The sequence below is a fragment of the Phyllostomus hastatus genome, unplaced genomic scaffold (genome assembly GCF_019186645.2).
Source record: "Phyllostomus hastatus isolate PE091 unplaced genomic scaffold, TTU_PhHast_1.1 phas_contig_1162, whole genome shotgun sequence".
Taxonomy (NCBI): Eukaryota; Metazoa; Chordata; class Mammalia; order Chiroptera; family Phyllostomidae; genus Phyllostomus; species Phyllostomus hastatus.
In genome coordinates this window covers 4921929-4934942 of record NW_025333537.1, presented here as the reverse complement: position 1 = coordinate 4934942, position 13014 = coordinate 4921929, and positions in this window count along the sequence as shown.

Here is a 13014-nt window from a genome sequence, read left to right as displayed (position 1 = left end):
CCTCCTGAAAGGCACAGGCCCTGTGTTTACTCAGCTTCTTGTAGGTACCTGATTCTGAAAAATGGAGCTGAAGGCCCTTTGTAAGCCTCCTCTGTGACTTTGGACTTTCCTTTTCTTTGATGAAACGGGGGGGGGAAATTAGAAATGCTGAGTGGGACAGGTCACCGGTTTTCCCCTGTCTTGCGCTTCTGAGCACGGAATCAGATCAATCAGTTTAGTTTCCTTGATGCATTTAGAACACTCTGTCTCTGCCGTTGGAAGTACAAGCATCGGCTTTTTAAAAGACAGACCTAATCCACAGTTTCACTTCAGCTGGAAGGCCAGTTAGTCCCCAACCCTGGGACATTGAACCTCGTCATTGACGATTCAATTCAAATATCCATTCATTTCTGATTGTAAAAGAGTCTGATGTCCCAGTAGGATGACGAGAAGGTGGAGCATTGGAGGAGGTGATGAACCTTCGTCACCACAGAGAGAGCTGAAATCTGGGAGAGGCAGGTAGACCCCATGACCTTACGGGAATGATTTCACCTCTCCATGTCTGGGCTTCCTTACCTGTAAAACGAGGGCCATCGTACTACCTGCCTCCTAGGGTTGTACTGAGGATCAAAAGACTCAAGACGGGCAACGTGCTTACAGCGCTGCCCGAAGATCACATGTCACCGCTGCTGCCGCTGCAAACAGCACCCACGACAGCCACACACAGTCAAAGGCACTTCTGTGGCATGATGGATTTACATACACGTAGCACTCGTACCAATCCTCGGTGGTTGTTTTTTTCATCTGTACCAGGTTGAAATGGGAAGGCCCATTTCGGCCAGTGCCACGTGCTGTCCAGGTGCCCCAGAACCGCCTGGGCTGCTTATCAAAATCGCAGAACCCCAGGTCCCACCAGGGCTGCGAGAGTCCCAGCTAGTTGCACTTTAACAAGCACGTCCTGTGACCGCAGGGTGCCCTGAAGTTAGGAAAGCAGGAGGGGTTAAGGACGAGTGACGCCGGTGTAGCCCAGATACTGCTCTCACGAATTCCGGAAAGCCATGTCTCCAGAACATGCTTCACGTAGGATCTTTACTTGCAACTTTGTCCAATTATTTTACAGTCTATGACAGCATATGCTTATAATTTTCTGCAAAATGACTCACTATTTTTACAAAAGTAAGTTTGTCTTAAAAGGAAAATTTATTTCATTAGTGCCCATGAAAAGTAGACATCTTGCCGTAATTAGATAACTGCAAAAGTAAACACAATTTTTACAAATAATGTTATTCAATCCTACCTACACACTGTCACCTGCTGGAGCTCTGACTCTGCAGCAGCATCTCTGCTAAAACAAAATAACCGGCCCCAGCTGGTGGGGCTCAGGGGGTTGGGCGTCTTCCCGAAAACGGAAAGGTCACCGCCCGAGTGCAGGTAGCGTGTGCGGAAGGCACCCGATTGATGTTCCTCCCTCTTTCTCCCCGCCTTCCCCTCTCTCTGAAGTCAAAAGCAAAAAATATTTTTTTTTTTAAATTAGCAAGTGTTGGAGAGGTGCCCCCGGCTTCCCAGCACCACATGGAGACTTTCTCCTCCATGAAGCGGGCGGAAGGCGAGTGGTGGGCAGCGCCCCTGGGGCGGGTGATTCAGTGCCGCTCCGCAGGGAGTCTCAGCGCCTCCTGAAGTCACTTCCCAGTGAGCACCCGGGCAGAACTGCAGGAAAGTCTTCTGCTAAAAGTTGACTGACTCTGGATTTACAAAACACAGCAAAAGCAACAACAACCCGAACCCCTCAGGACATCTGAGACACTGGCAGGCATGGGTCACACTGACTCCGTGAGTCCCCAGGACCCCCCGCAGCTGTCACTCTCAAAGGGGAAAGGTGTCAGGCAGATTGGGACCGGGACCCACCTACCCACCCGCTTCCGGCGCTCTGTGACCTTGGGCAAGTCTCCAGAAGCCTTTCTTTCCACAATACAAAATGAGATGATACTTGGTCAAGCCGAGATGGAATAGAATGATGTATAAAAAGCCGTAACGGAGGATGACGGATGGTTGATGTTCAGTAAATGGTAGCTTTTAAAAATTACCAAGACTTCATATTTCCAACCCCTTTTGGTAGAACTCTTTGTAAAGCACTGTTCTACTTCCTAAATGCAGTCTAACCACTTGAGGACTCAGGGTCATCATTTTGAACGTCTCTGCAGTCATTTTATGGACGTTGGATGCATTTCAAACAGCTTCCCATGTTCAGCGTCCTCTTTGGTCATTTCATACACGCGGTGGGCTGATGACCAAGCTAATCAATCATCCCCCAATAGAGAACTGATTAAATCACAGCAAAAGGACATGGGTAGCCAATACAAATGCAAAAAGATGCTCCAATAGTAATTAGAAAAACACACATTTACACAATGAGACATTTTTTGCCCACCAGCGTAGCAAATATTGAAAAGGGCGATATTACTTAAGGTTGGCGAGAATAAGGCCAGTAAGCATTCGCATGCACTCGTGGTGGGACAGTGAATTGGTATAACCCTTCTGGGGGGCATGTACCCTTTAACCCAGCAGTTCCATTTCTAAAAAAGCTGTGCAACAGAATCTCTTCCACATGGGCACGTGACTGTATGTGCAAAGCCACAGGTGTGGGTAAGGATGTGGAGAAGGTAGAATCCTTGTGCGTGGCCGGTGGGAGCGTGACACGGTACAGTCGCTGCGGAGAGCAGTATGGTGGCTCCTCACAGAATTTAAACATAGAATTGCCATATCAGCGACTCCACTCTGGGGTACGTGAGAATTGAACACCCCGAAAGACTTGGAAGCAAGGACTTGAACTGATACCGGTGCGCGAAGACTCATAGCAGCACTATTCAGAGTAGCCAGGAGGTAGAAACAACCCCAGTGTCCATCGGCGGATGAACAAAATGTGGTAGATGCATGCAATGGAATACTATTCGGTCGTGAAAAGGTGAAATCCTGATTCGTGCTACAACATGGCTGATCCTCGAAAACATCGTGCTGAGTTTATTTAACTCAGACACACACACACACACAATGCCACTTACATGAGAAACCTGGCACAGTCAGATTCTCAGAGGCAAAAAATGGAACTGTGCTTGTCGGGAGCTGGGGGCGGGGACAGTGGGCACTTGGTGTTTCGTGGACACAGAGGTTCAGTTTGGGGAAGATGAGAACTTCTGGGGACGGATGGAGGTGGCGGTTACACAGCAACGCGAATGTGCTTAATGCCACTGGGCTATGCACTTCCAAATGGTTAAAATGGTAAATTTTATGGTCAGTGTATTTTGCCACATTTAAGAAAAAGAATGCCATGCTAAGCCAGAAAACGTCCATGTTGATGCCCCGGGGACCACTTTCTTCTTATTTTGTGTTTAAGACGGTGCAACCCGAGTACAGAGGATGCTGCAAACGCGATCTCAAAATAAGCAGAACAGCACTGGGTTCATCTTTTTTTTCATTCTGTTTTTCCTATTTGTCTTCATTCCCATAAAAATACTAGCAAAAAGACACTAATGTTTATTAAACAATTAATAATTAAGCAATTATATATTGTGATAAGTATGCTCATCACAAAATTTACCAATTATGAAGCCTCATTAAGATACCACGTATAAAGTGCTTCACACAGTTCCTTAGTAGCTGTGAAGAGCAGCACCAAGCAGCTACACTGAATTTGATCTCCACATTTGTCCACAATAATATCTCGTGTAAATCAAGAGCTTCCTCTCTCCCAAGCCCTGTGCTAAGCGCTCAACATGAATATCTCATTTACTTCTCCCAACAATTCTCTGAGGTAGGAACTCTTATTATAACCCTTAGGTTTCAGGTGAGAAATTTGAAACCCAAAGAGGGTAAGCTATTTGCCTTCGGTCAACAGCCAGGAAGTGGAAGAGCTCGATTTCGAACCCTGGTCTCCCTGGCTCCAAGCTGGTGCCTTTGACCGTGTCTCCCTAATCCTCCTTGGTTTGTTGCTGAGGTTCGGTCTGCGGGCTGCTGAACCTAACCACCTCCATTCACCCTCCGTGCCGGCACACGACAAAGGCTCAGTAAATATCTGTTGAATCTAACTCCCCAAAAAGTACTCTCTTGCTGGTTTCCCCACAACCCGTAGGGCATTCCCAACTTCCCAGATTCTCATTCTCAAATCTAATAACCTTTTGTGGGGCATTTATGTGCCAGGCACCCGAGAAAGTCAAAGAGGAGTAAAACGTGTGGTCGACTTCAAGGGAGCTCCGTCTCCAGCGAGGGGTCATGATTGTGACCTTGGAGTGATTTAAAATTGTTCTCCTCCTCCATCTTCTTACACAATCATCGGCGAACTTAAAAACGGAAGTACCACTGTTACTGTTTTCCCCGGCTCTCCACCACACGCACCCGAAGAAGGACAGCCTGGAAGCTCTTTCAGACTTTTTTTCACGTTAATTTTCTTTTCCTACGAGAGCACACGCACACGCACACTCACGCGTATACAGGGACAACTTCAGGTTTTGTCTCTATCTTTTAAATGTGGGAGCATGTTCTACACATTATTCTTGCGGTTTTCCCATGTAGGAATAGCACAGTGGATATATTTCTAAGCTTACTTAGTGTTTCATGAACCTGTTGATGCTTATCAAAATTGTTTCAAGTGCTTTCCCCCAACACTTGCTGAAGAGGAACTTCCTTCAAGCAGCTCAAGTCCTGCTTACAAGCCCCTCAAGGAAGGACAGGTCTGCCCTTTAGTAAACCATCTGGCACCTCGTCCCCAGAATGACAATTCAAAAGCCTAAACTGGACTGTCTCTCCCCTCACAAACTTCCCAGCGCCTGCAGGATAAACCTTAACCCAAATTTTCTGGCCTAGCATACAAGGGCAGCCTCCATCTGAACCCTAGAGCTACTCAGCCATGCGTTGTGGCCGCATGCACTCACTTCCCAGGCCCCCAGTGGCTTTCTTCATTTGGCCTCAGTGGTCCGTCTGCAGGCTCACAAATGCGCAGCCTGTCTGGGGTGCCGGCCTTCCAGCACGCTCTCTTCCCCGCCTGGAAAGCGTTCTCTAGTCCCGCTTCATCAGGGTGTAAGCTCCACACAGTTTCTGGGTCTCCGCTGAAACATCACTTCCTTAGGGTCCTGCCCGGCCCCTCCCAACCTAGTCGTTCTTCCTTCATCCTGTTCCACGTTTCACACCTGTAATCAGCATACTCAATGTCTGTGTGGTGTGCAGTTCTCTCTGCCCCACTGGGGGGTCTGTCTCCTTTATCTGCGGTACCCCCAAACGTAACCCAGTCAGGGCCCCCGTGGCAGGTGTCAGCAAATGTTTGCTGAATGGGCGATGATGAGTGACTCATCAGGAAATTTCACTGCTTCTGGTGAATACACAAATACGTGGGCGTGGCCTCGTTGAATATTTCGTTCCACTGAGAAGAGAAAAATTGCTTGCTAAAAGAAAGGCGTCCGAGTTTCTCTTCCAAAAGCACCTTATCTAAGTTTCTTCTCTTCTCATATTTTTATTACTGTATTTATGGTGTTAATCATTGTAATGTAATCAGCTTTAAACGAGTCTTTAATAATCCAGTTATCTGAAGCAGGTGGGATCTGAGCCCGTTGGGTGCTGCCTCTGTTGTCTCTTGCCCATGGTGGATGGTTTCCCTGTTGGCCTTGTCACTTTGAAAGAGTAGGTCTTGCCCTGGCTGGCGTAGCTCAGTGGATTGAGCTCAGGCTGCGAACCAAAGTGTCGCAGGTTCGATTCCCAGTCAGGGCACATGCCTGGGTTGCAGGCCACGGCCCCCAGCAACTGCACATTAATGTTTCTCTCTCTCTCTCTCTATCTCCCTCCCTTCCCTCTCTAAAAATAAATAAATAAAATCTTAAAAAAAAAGAAAGAGTAGGTCTTTATTTGTGGGAATCTAGGCTGAGGGCTTGTCCTTTCAGAGTTTGTGTTTAGCTCATTTCTTGGCTTGGGGTTTCCCTGTAGTATAAATTTGAACCCCACACCTGTGTGAGTTTGTTTTATTATTTTAAACGAATATAGGTTTATTGTTTCATTTATCTAAGATTAGTCAATCTTTTTTTTTTTTTTGTGGAGGGAGCGAGGAGAAGGGAGGGAGAAAGAGGGAGGGAAACACAGACGTGAGAGAGCAACATCAACTGGCTGCCCTCGGCATGGCACACAGGCCAGGCACGTGCCCCGATGGGGAATCAAACTGGTGACATTTCAGGGTGCGGGAGGATGCCCAACCAACTGAGTCACACCAGCCTCCTTTTACTGTGACAGATTCACTGGGGCGTTTCTTTCCCACCAGGGGCCCCGATTAAGACAGATGAGTGTCCTGGTTATCGCCCAGATTTTTCCTCCCCACCCCCTTTCCCTGAAGGTGGAGCCCTTTGAGGGTCCTTGTTGGTGTGGAGGCCGCAGTCCCAGTTCCCCCAAGGCTTTGTCCCCTGTCCTTCGGGACTGTCACAACTCAGTCCCTTTCCCCTCCATGCAGCCGTCCTCAACCACTCTGGTCTTCGCGCCCTTTTTCTGACTCCTGGGGATTGTCCCTATTCTCTGGCATTTACAAGGATCACTATTGTATTTCATCCAGCATTTCTAGATGACTATTAAATGTGAAAAAGTTTTTAGATTATCTAGTCTAAAATATTGCCAAAAATAGAAACCCAGTAGGCTTTTAGCTCTTTCCCCTCATTCTGTGTGCATGAGTCTGTTTTTTAAAAAGGTCACTTTGTTCTCCTCTTATTCTGTCTATTTACCATTTTTCCCCTATTCTCTTATCTCAAACTTGCATTATAGATCAAAATGCCTTATGCTAATAATCTCTCACGTATAAATTATTCTTCTTTCCCCTTAGCATTTGGCTCTTCTTACTGGTCTTTTTCATCTCCTTTCCTAACTAGTCTTTTATGTAATTTTCCGGTGAACAGGCACCAAATATAGTTAGTATTTGCTCTATATGTCACCTACTAATTTAACAGCTCTTCTCCTAAAAAAAAAAAGGAAAAATCAATACCAATCTTGCAAATAAAAAAAGGAAAAAGAAAATCTTGAGGTTGACAAAACTTTTAGCAATGTTTCCACATGCCCCGTTTGTCAAAATGCTGGCAAATTTGGAAACACTGGGTAGCTAAGTTTTAAAAAATTCAGTACTAGTGTTACAAGTCATATTTATAATGCAAATGGAAATTTTGATGTGCTGAAAACTTTTTTTAGACCTAGATCAATTTATTTTGGACTTAGATCTGGGTATGCATACAAATATTTCTATTTCTATACAAGTGCACCAGTGTACTTTATACAGATGACATCTACAACCTAGGTCTGCTGTAGCAGAGGGTCCCGTTTATAGTGCTGTCCATCCTTACTCATAGCTTTCTTGGAACTTCTCATTTACATAATAATGAGTGGAAATAGCTAAGTATTGAAGTGACTGCCTTTGTCACTGCTCTAAGGAAAGTTGCACGTTAACTAGCTTATACACAAGTCACTCTCCACGACAGAAACATCAGCAACTGAGATAGTTTATAAGCACAGCCACAGAGCTTTTCCAAAAGAACTTTTAAAAAACCTTTTTAGTTATGTCAGCTTTGGTTAATGAATATTCCACCTGGTTTTTCTTCTCTACCTAAGTGTAATGGCTTGAAATGGCCATCATTTTATTTGCTCCTGAGTGGGTGGGTTGAGAACGCCAGCAGGGCCCATAGGGGCAGGTCATCTGCCTTCCACGTGGTGTCAGCTGCAGTGGCTTCACATGGGGCTGGGGATCCAAGATGGCCGCACACACAGGGTGGCACTTCGCCTGGAGTGGTTCACACACCTGAGGACTGTGCAGGACAGCTGGGGCCTTCTTTCCTAGGGTGTGGAGCTGGACTCCCTCGTGTGTCTGCAGCTTCCTTTCTGGCTGTCAGCTGGGTTCCTGGAGTCGCCTCTTTTGCCGGCTTTCTCCAGTAGCCTGGACTTCTTGACGTGGCAGATGGTATCCCCTCTAGTTCAAGTTAAAACTTGTAGGTCTCGGCTTGGAAATCCCAGGACAGAATTTCTACCACATCTATTGCCCAGAAGCCAGCCTGGATTCCAGGAGTGAGGAAATCAGCTCCACCACCTGAGGGCATGGAGGTGCGAGCAACCACTGGAATGGGAGGAATCGTTGGCAGAACCTTTGCAGACAATCTGTCGTGGTCACTTTACCCCCCAAAAAACAGGACTCACTCTCTTTGAGTTGCTACAAATCAACAGATAAGCTTATTAACCATAGCTTATTCAGTACTAGTGTTAGGATAGTTTATAGTTCTTGCACTAAATGCATCAAGGTACTTTCCCAATATAAATCTCTTTAGGGCAGTGTTTGAATGTCACGGTTATTTCTCAGCATCTACAATTTCAAGAGAGAAGGTGCAATCTCACTCGATTAATATTAAAGCGTAAGCTAAATTCACCTGGTCCTTAGCATCTGAAGTATGATTACCTTTAGTTCATTACTTCCGGTGTCTTCTCCCTTAGGAGTGCAGGGAGACGTGAATAAACTATCTTGTTTTCTTGTTCTGATAACCCCATATTGCAGTCTTGGAATAACTTTCTAATCCCATTAACTGTTTTTAAAGAAATAACACGATTTTGATTTTGCAAATTTTATCACACCAAGTTCTCCGTATTTGGGTACACCAAGATCTTACCATCAAAACCCTTCCTGGTGTTAAGCAGATGGATGATCTTGAAATATGTATGTATGGAACTGAGTTCCGTGACATGCCAGACATGCCAACCACTTCCCTGGCACCGGGAATTATGCAATGGGAAACATCTCTAGTGATGCCCTTTTATGTGTTAATTTTGCAAACTTTATTCTCAATTATAATTTCAAATCACCTGAGCAACAGAAGAAAATGAGAAGTTGTATAAAAACCAAGAATGTATTTAAATGTAGCATTAAGAAAACACTTTTAATTAATTGGCACAAAGGGAAGATAACCCACATTTAACAAGCCAGTTCTGTTTGACATTTGCCAAAATATGACATATTGAATATGTTGTTTTTGTCCAATACCCCTTAAGTTAAAAAAAAAATTAAAGCAGAGGGTATAAAATCATCTATTCCCATAAAGCTGAGGAAATTTTAATTAGACTCCTTTAAGGAAGAAATTTGCTTCTGTTAAATTTTTTAAAAATCTGTATATTTAATGACCTTTAAATGTCAAGACTTTTTTAAGACACAATTGTCCCATCTTCATATTAATGAACATGCCAGGTATTTTAATGTCTAGCGTATCTGCCCATTTGGAACAAGATTTGATTTTAAGGTGTTTCTCCTTTAAAATAAATACACTTTCTCATAAGTTGAAATAACTTTTTAAAATATACTTTGACCATTTACATCTTTGAAACATGTAAAGTATCTTCAAGTTTAAAAATTGTCCTCCGTGTTGACTTGAAGCAACCGTGCTCCTCATTTTTCAGTGCTATGCCCTGGCTGTACTTCCCGCATTGCGTATATTTAAACCATACATTGTTTAAATCACTTCGCCATTGACCTGGGTCAAGTCCTTTGAAGGAGCGAGTCTACGGGGATGGGAGAATGGGATGAAGTGTCTGTAAATGGCACGTCTCTGGGTAGCATCTACAGGATAACATAGTGTTGTGTGACTCTGCCGTGCAATGCAAATAATGACAGTAATTTGCATCTTATTACTATTTGTCCTTGAACGGGATCTACAGTCTTTTGCCAATATTAAGAACTACTTCTCACTTCGTTGCATCTCCCAGGGTCCTCGCTACGAGGAGAGAGGGGAGGTGAGCAGTCCTCTTGTTCTGCGTACGGGTCGGACAACAGGCACACACCCAGCCACTCCTCTGCCTCCGCGTTTCGGCCTCACCAACCCAAAGGCAGTGTGGCCCACGGCTGCACCTACATCCTACATCAAACAGAGCCAGGGTAATGCCACTACACTTCCATCACCTCCCTACTAAACACCCTTTTCTCTTTTTTCATCGTGATGACCCCAGAGAGCCCAACCCAGGGCGATTATGTTGCACTCAAAGCAGGGAGAATCAGGAAAGATTCCAGAAGAAGAAATCGTTTTTATTTTTTTTACCAGCCTGGAGGGCCGATTACTCGTGTGATAGAATAATGTGACTGAGAAATTAACTGGACTTACTTTCTACTCTAGACTCATCACAAAGACGACAGGGGACTTTTCCCCCCAAGCAATTAAGCCTCACGGAGTCCTGGGGTGTTGGATTTGCCTAGCTCAGGGGAGCTTGGATGCCTAGGAACTTTGACATTCATCAAAATGCTAGGCCCTTAGAGGGAAGGATGTGGGACTGTTGGTGGGAGAGGAGCAGCCCAGCTTCCCGAAGAATTCCACACACGGAATGCAGAGCGGCAGCAAGAAGCATGATGGTGAGATAAGAGGTGCATCCGGAGGTATCTAGGGCTCACCAGCTGAAGTGTGCACACAAACTGCCCGGAGACCTGAAAACGGCATTTTGATTCAGAAGGTCTGGAATGAGTCCAGAGACCCTGCATTGCATTCCTTTATTCCTTCTCTTTCCCTTTCTCTTTCTCTTTCTCTTTCTCTTTCTCTTTCTCTCTTTCTCTTTCTCTTTTCTTTCTTTCTTCTCTTTGGTTTTTTAAAATCCTTACCCAGGGATACATTTTTTTAAAGATTTTATTTATTTATGTTTAGAGAGAGGGAAAGGGAGGGAGAAAGAGAGGGAGACATTGATGTGAAAGGGAAACATCGATCAGCGGCCTCTTGTACACCCCGACCGACCAGGGACCAAACCCGCAACCCAGGCTTGTGCCCTGACCGGGAATCAAACCGTGCCCTTTCCCTTTGTGGAATGGCGTCCCAATGAGCCGCACAGGTCGGGGCATGTTTTCCAACGATGAAGGAGAGAGAGGGCGGGGGCAGAGAGAGAGACACACAGATCTGTTGCCTCCCATTTGCACCCTGACAGGAGATCGAACCTGCAACCTGGTTATGCGCCCCGACTGGAATTGAACCCACCACCTTTTCAGTTTACGGGACAGTGCCCAAATCAGCTGGGCCACCTGGCCAGGGCCAGAGACTCTGCATTGCTAACAAGCACCCAAGTAGTGTCGATACTATTGGTCCTGCGACTCCAGGTTGAGTGGTGGGGTTATGGAGGAGTAGGCAGGACTTCAGAAAAGGAAAGTCTAAACTTCAAATCCTGTGCCACTGGGAGCAAATGGCACACCTTCAGAGTGGCCGAGACAGACACCGGAGGAAAGGACACTAGTATCAGCAGAGCTGCCAGCCTTCTACAAACTGTTCCAGTCCCCGCACAGAGCATCTACTCCAACAAGCTACAGAAAAGGCTGCAGACTCAAAGCCCTTCTCCCGATTTTCTGTCCTATTCCCCCACAACGTCTTGGGCTTCTTAAATGACCTCAAGGAAGGGAAGGAACCTAACTCCCAGCTCCCCATAGACTGAATTTTCAAACTGCCTTGGCTTGAGAAAAGAACATTGGAGGACCTGAGTCAAATATAATTATTCTGGAAAAATTAAGTAATGTGACTTTTTCTTTTGTTAAGCCTGAGTATCACGGAGCAAATTCATGAGTTACCCTTTTTAATCTCAAACTTAAAGAGAATCAGATTCAGGAATCAACAAATAACGATTTATCAGTTAGTCAATCAACAAATGGTAGGGGCTGAAGAATGGATTTCCCTCAGCCCTGAGGTGGAGCACTTTGAGGCTTCTGACAAGAAAGAAAGCAAGTGTCCCAAAAGATCCGAGGAATTCAATTCCTTATCATTCAGTGATTTTGCCACGCTCACCAAAGAAGAAGGCCCTTCCCCTTATGCAAACTCTTCACATTGCTCTTCCAGATTTCTTTTTTCCTTCTTCACGTCCTTGCTGTCCATTTAAGCATGATTTCACCAGTACAAACAGGTTCAGGAGAAAGACCCAGCTTGATTTTCTTCTGCCGGCATCTTCCAAAGATAGCCTCACATCCCATCCTCTCATAAAAACAAGTCTTAAAAATACACGAAGGCAGTAAGTGCGGTGGCCAAAGCCAAGTTTGTTCCAAAGCTGAGACTAATAAAATCCAGGGCTCCCTCTCCCTTATTCAATTTCAAGAGCAAATGCCTTCCATTGGCAATTTTGTTTGTAACCTCTGATCCTGCCATCTCCAGGAGCTGATGTTTTATTAAAGCATTTCCAAGCCTGGCCCTGATTACATAAGAACATTTGTGCCCATGCTTGTCAGTGTCACAATCCGCACAGAGGTACCAGCTTGATTTGCCCTTAATCCCCTAGAAGTTCTAAAATCAGAGCAGAAGGCAAGCAGGAATTACTGTATCTTTTTGCCTGATCACCTGTCCTTGAGAAATCAAAAGCCACAAAGTGATCCTACAGTATTTTTGTTTTTAGCCAGCAGTATTTTTTTGAACTAGTTGTCAACATTTAAAATACAGGAATTTCACATAAAAATCCAAATTTCTGGTTCCTCTTGAAAAATATCAGAAGATCTGGCAACCTTTGTCTGCTGTCCTGAATGGCTGAATACTGATGCAGGGGACATTTGTGACCCTTTGGGGGCCAGCATCTGAACCCTCCCCTATGTTCAGCAATTGCTCCCAGTTCACGAGGCTCGCTGGGAGGGAGGCAGGTGTCTTTTCCATCATTCAGGCTGTACACAAGGCACTCACTAGCACTCAACCCAGGCCTGGCCAGGTTGACATGTCTCCCAGGCTTTTCAGTGGGGCACTCGTTTTAGGAAGGATCCAGGACAGGGGAGAACTGGTGAATTCTTTCTGACGGTAGACACGGGGAAAGCACTGTCCAGACTCCAGGGACTGTAGGGCCAGGAGGTTCTGAAGTCCGGCAGCAGCGACGGTTTCCCCGCTGGCTCGGTTCTGAGGAGTGACTTTGACCATGTTTCAGTTCCATGGCCCGTCTTTGTCCCATTTTCCCAGTGGGGCTCTCCAGCTGGCCCGCTGACTGTGAGCTATTCAGTATGTCCTTGCTGTGTTCCTTTTCCGCTTACATTTTCCATCTACAGACTGTGCCTCCCTG